The sequence below is a fragment of the Triticum urartu genome, chromosome 6A (genome assembly GCF_056163025.1).
Source record: "Triticum urartu cultivar PI428250 chromosome 6A, HENAU_Tu73, whole genome shotgun sequence".
NCBI classification, from domain to species: Eukaryota; Viridiplantae; Streptophyta; class Magnoliopsida; order Poales; family Poaceae; genus Triticum; species Triticum urartu.
In genome coordinates, this window is record NC_141878.1 from 332,611,851 (window position 1) to 332,617,421 (window position 5,571).

The following is a 5,571-nucleotide window of genomic DNA, read 5'->3' on the forward strand; positions in this document are numbered from 1 at the left end:
TCAAAATGCGGTCAAAACAGAGGGAATGACCATTCCTAGCTAGTGGTTGAATCTTGGTGTTTCTCTGATCAAATAGATACTTATGTACCTAGAAATGATTTTTGGAAAAAATAAATAGCAATATATGAGGCACCTGCAGTTCAAATTTGACCCACTTCTTGCCGAATCAGTGGAAATTTGTTTAAATGAACAAAAATAGCTAGAAGGATCGGAGAAGCATACAAATTGGTGATCATCCATAAAATGTGGTCTAAACTAAGTTAAAATTTTAGTGATGCCATTTGCAAAATAATTTTGCTAGTCGCTTCACAAAACTTCCTGTTTTTAGCACTAAGAGATAATTTTAATAAATACCTAATGTTTTGAACCAATCAAGAAGCAGCCCACGGATCACCCCTTGTAGTCGATCTGAGCCGTCCATACTCTCCCTCAGTCCCTCGATCCAGCGTCTCTCGCTCACCTCTCGCCTCTCGTCCCTCTCCCACCAGCCCTCCCTCTCTCCCTCCCCGATCCAGATCGCTGCCGCCTCCCCCCTCTCTCTTCCTGATCCAGATCGTCCGCCTCTCCTCCCTTCCTTCTGTCGCTTCCCTCTCTGTCTTCCCTTCACCAGTGACGGTGCTCTCCTTCCCTCACGCTGCACCCGAACCTCCCTCCCGCTCCGAGCTTTTCTTCCTCCTCTATCGCCTCTAGGACTTCTCTACCCAATCCCCAATCCCCTAGCGCTCTACTCCTCCCTTGCTGCCAGCACCTCCTGCACCCAATCCTCGCGACCTCGTGCGGGAATCGAAGACCCCTGTCCGGCGAGATCTGGCGCATGCAGCGAGATGCATCTGCCTCTCCCTCGATCCCCTTCCCACTCCCTCGCACCTCTCATCCATGGCTCCCTCACAAGAAGTCATGGTCACCGCCGCCACCAAGGAGCCATCCAACAATGACAATGGCATGGCCACCCCTAAGACCAAGACGCCAGCCCTGAACGGGCGAATCTTGTCCTCGATCACGCACCGGTCCGTGGCGGCGCACCCATGGCACGACCTAGAGATCATCCCCGACACGCCCACAATCTTCAACTGCGTGATCGAGATCCCCTAGGGGTGCAAGGTGAAGTACGATCTGGAAAAGAAGACGGGGCTCATCAAGGTGGACCTGGTGCTCTACCCCTCTGTCATCTACCGGCACAACTACGACTTCATCTCGCGCACCCTCTGCGACGACTCCGACCCCATTGACGTCCTCGTCATCATGCAGGAGCCCATCATCCCCGGATGCTTCCTCAGGGCCAAGGCCATCGGACTCATGCCATAATCAACCAGGTCCCTGATCAGTTTCTTCTTCTTTTGCTTCCTATATGTATGTGTCTGACGACGAAAGTGGTTTTCTTCAGAATTGTTCGAGTCTGACAAATTTGTTCTGAACATTTCTTGAAATAGGGCGAGGCCGACGACCCCGAGTACTGCCACTTCAATGACATCAAGGAGCTTCACCCGCACCGCCTTGCTGAGATCAGACGCTTCTTCGAGGACTGTAAGTCACTACTGTAGGATGGTCCATAGGTGACAGTAGAATCAGTGACCCTTCGATGAAACTGTGTGCGATGCAATAATCACAAACAATGGTGTAAAAACATCAAAAAAGGTGCAAAATGTTTGCAATGGCGCTGACCTCAAACACGGTTCATATTAGACTTGCATGTGCGATGAGCGGCAAATGGTTAGTCCAGAAGAACTGTTTGCGATGATGCAGAACAATAGAAACGGGCAGCCAGATGAGGGTGTGTGCGATATAGGGCATACAGTTAACTAGGATGAACTGTGTGTGATTAGGCAACACAATGGAAATGGTTCAACTAAACAAGATGTGTGTGATACGCGGCAAACAGGTCTGTAATCAGAAATGTGTGTGAATACCAATAATAATACAGACAATTGCTGCTAATAAGCCATGTGATTTGCTCTGTCTACCCCACATATCAAGTTCACATGATTACTTGCAACACGATTTCTCCTGTGACCTCAAGAACAAAAGTAACTACTCACAAATGATAAACGTGTTCACGATCAGAGGAGTATTAAATAGAATAATGGATCTGAACATATAATCTTCCACCAAATAAACCATATAGTAATCAACTACAAGATGTAATCAACACTACTAGTCACCCACAAGTACCAATCTATATTTGCGGTAACAAGATTGAACACAAGAGATGAACTTGTGTTTGAGAGGAGATGGTGCTATTGAAGATGTTGATGGAGATTGCCCTCCCCAATATGGGAGAGTTGCTGGAGATGATGATGACGGTGATTTCCCCGTCCGGGAGGAAAGTTCCCCCGGCGGAATCGCTCCGCCGAAGGGCAAAAGTGCTCCTGCCCAAGTTCCGCCCCAAAGCGGCGGCGCTTCGTCTCGAAAATTCTCCTCTTATTTTTTTCTAGGTCAAAATGACTTATATACCAGAAGATGGGCACCGGAGGTGGGCCGAGCTGGCCACACCCCACCAGGGCGCGCCTGGGGGGCCTGGCGTGCCCAGGTGGGTTGTGCCCACCTGGCGGCCTCCCTCTGGTGTTTATTGGCTCCAGTATTTCTTGAATAATCCATAAAAAATCTCCGTGAAGTTTCAACTCATTTGGAGTTGTGCAGAATAGGTGGCCTAACTTAGCTTTTCCATGTCCAGATTTCTAGCTGCCAGAATTCTCCCTCCTGGTGTGTTCATTGCAAATTATGAGCGAAAAGGCATTATATTAGTCCAAAAAGCATTATTATGGATAAAAATTGTAAATAATAGTAAGAAAACATGAGGCAAAATGGACGTATCAGTGCTGTCCACCATAGCGAAACTGTAGTCAGAGATGTTGACAAACCTGGAGAAACGCTCGCAAGGCCTTGTGGCCAAGTGGTAGTGGTAGACAAGGACATCATGTTGCATGCACAACTGGGCAATGGCAACCTTCTGATCGTGCCCGGCACGATCGATGGTGTACTCAAGGTCAAAGCCGACAAATTGGTACTTGTCCTTGGCACGGAACTGCTCCATAGTTTGGATGGAGCTCTCCACCGAGACCGGATCATTCGTGTACACCACCAAGAGAGTCTTCCCCTCACATGGGTGTCCACAACATGATGCGTGGTGAACTACCCGCCATTGTCGTCGTCGGCCGCTGCGAGCGCCATTGGAACCGCTGGATGTCCTCTCTGTATGTGTCATCGTGGGTGTGCTTATTGTGTTGTGTGCATGAGAGACGAAGGTAAATGGTCGCAGGAATAAAATGGGGCCGGGCGGCCTGGATTCTCTACGTGTCCACATGGCAATTTTTGCAGTAGCTAACTACATCGTCGCGCCGTGCCCGACGCAACCGCATGCACACGAATGTGCATGATCGTGCGCCGGCCCCAAACACTAGCAGCGCGCCTGGAGGGACGAGGGCAGAGCACCCAGAGGGACGCGAGAGCAAAGCGCGCGTTGCAGGACGCGCGCAGAGCGCGTCGTGGCCGCCACAACGGCAAGCAACCACACACATAGAGCCATTGAACACGTAGGAGATGGTCGCCTACAAGCCGACCAAAAGTTGTGTCACTGCGTAGAGAGAGGCCTTGTCCTACTACCTCCATCTTGGTCTATAGTCCCCTTTATATTCTGTGCCATACTTTGCCCTTAAATTTAACCAACAAAACATTAATGCATGTTATAAAAAATATGGAAACTATGTTCAAATACGAGTCCAACTATGTAATCTTTGGCGACATGCATTCATATTTTATTAGTTAAATCCTACTTATAAACAAGGACAGGGGTATCGTAGGTAATTAAACCGCAAACATTTTTTTGTATTAACCATATGTGTACGTGGCCTTTTGTCCTCCTCTCGCACGTGTTGTCACCCCGCTGCCGCAGATGGCTAACAACGCAAGCTTGCGCAGTGCGCGGGGGCGTTCTTTTGGCCAAACGGTGGCTCGAAGAGGCGCCAATGAATCGTCGGTGAGCCCATTCCTACGCAACCTCACAGGTTCCTGCGCAAGCTTCCCGCCTGACTCGGTGAAATCCCCCAATATCCCAATACTTACCGGCCTGCTATATAAACCCTCACAGCCGGCAAGTCATGCGTCGCATTTTTTCCCTTCCTCCCTGTAGCTTATCTCGTGTGCTTCTCCCACAATCGCCAATGGCACCGGTCCGTCATCGTCGCTCAGCCACTCTACTGTCATCAGAGGACAGCTCCAGCTGGGAGGCTACACCGCGGCGGTGGCGCAGTACCTGTCGTAGTGTAGTGCGTGTGGCATCCCTGTTGGGTGTGCGCGAAACACTCACCACATGCTCCGCCACCGCTGCCCGTCGGCAGCTGTTGCCGGCTGCCGTTGGCGCCACACCACCGTCGAAAGCCAGGACCATCGCCCGCTCCACCGCCGCGGCCCAAAGGCGGGAGGTGGCTGTCATGGACGCCACCCCACTGCCGGCCATCACCCGCTCCACCACCATGGCCCGAAGGCGGGAGGTGCTGGTCGTGGCCTCCTCCCCATCGCCGGCCTCCGTGGTTGCCAGCCCACCGTCGACCGTCGAGGCATCACCCGCTCCGCCACCACTGCCTGAAGGCGGGAGGCGGAGGCGGAGGCCTGCACATGCGTCAGCGACCTTGCGTGCTACATCGAGTTCCTGCGGGAGTAGGAGGAGCGCCTCGTCGAGCACGCAAAGAGCCTTACCGCTGCCGTGGCTGTGGCACGCGGCGCCTTAGAGGCGAGGAATCAGGAGATGTACAAGGAGAGCCACCGCTTCGAGAGGGGTCGTCTGGAGTGGCAGAGGGCGTTGGAAGTGAGCGTCACTGAAGCTGCAGCAGCGGAAAGCATCATATTGCAGTTGTCCAGCTCGTCGGTAGGCTCCTCCTCCTCTGCCTCTTATTTTGTGAGGTTGGCAGAGGAGAGGCTGCCAAAAGTAGTACAAAGCCCCTCCATAGTAGTAGTATTTAGGGGCTATTTTGTTCAGTTCATCTGACTATAGATGTAGTGGAATTGCACAACATACTTAAAATTAGCTAGTATATATAGTTGAACTAGCTATTTCAGTACGTGCACTAAAAAAAAGACACATCCGTGACATTTTGGGCCGAACAAAAAAAATTCTATCATACTTATGACACTTCTATGATGATAATTGTGACAGAACCTGGTATCATCATAGATGTGGTGGGCTCCTACTTCTATGACAAAAATCATGACAGAAAATGGGCTTTTCGTCCTGGGCGGGCCGGAGACACAGCTACATGACATTCTTTGGGCCGTCCATGATGAAAAAAACCATGGTAGAAGCGAGGGCGAGCAAAATATCGGGGTGTTCCCAGTTACGGTGGGTGGTCGGGGCCGAGCGATGTGCGTTTCTCTCGTACACGCATGCGCGTGGGTGCGAGGCGTTGGGCTCTAACTAAACCCGAGCGAGGCGTTGGGCTCTAACTGAACCCGAGTGATTGCATCGCAGGCTACGCGTTACTAAACTCGAGCGATCGATCGATGGTTGTTAACTGAACCCGATCGAGCGATTTGTTCCCTACTGCTGCTAATTGAAGCCGATCGATGCTGCCTCTGGAT

General features: G+C 51.2%; 1 pseudogene; it reads left to right on the forward strand.

Moving 5' to 3' along the window:
- The first annotated feature begins 876 nt into the window (after positions 1 to 876).
- On the forward strand, positions 877 to 1,541 carry LOC125516754 (soluble inorganic pyrophosphatase 4 pseudogene; annotated as a pseudogene).
- The last annotated feature ends 4,030 nt before the right edge of the window (positions 1,542 to 5,571 follow it).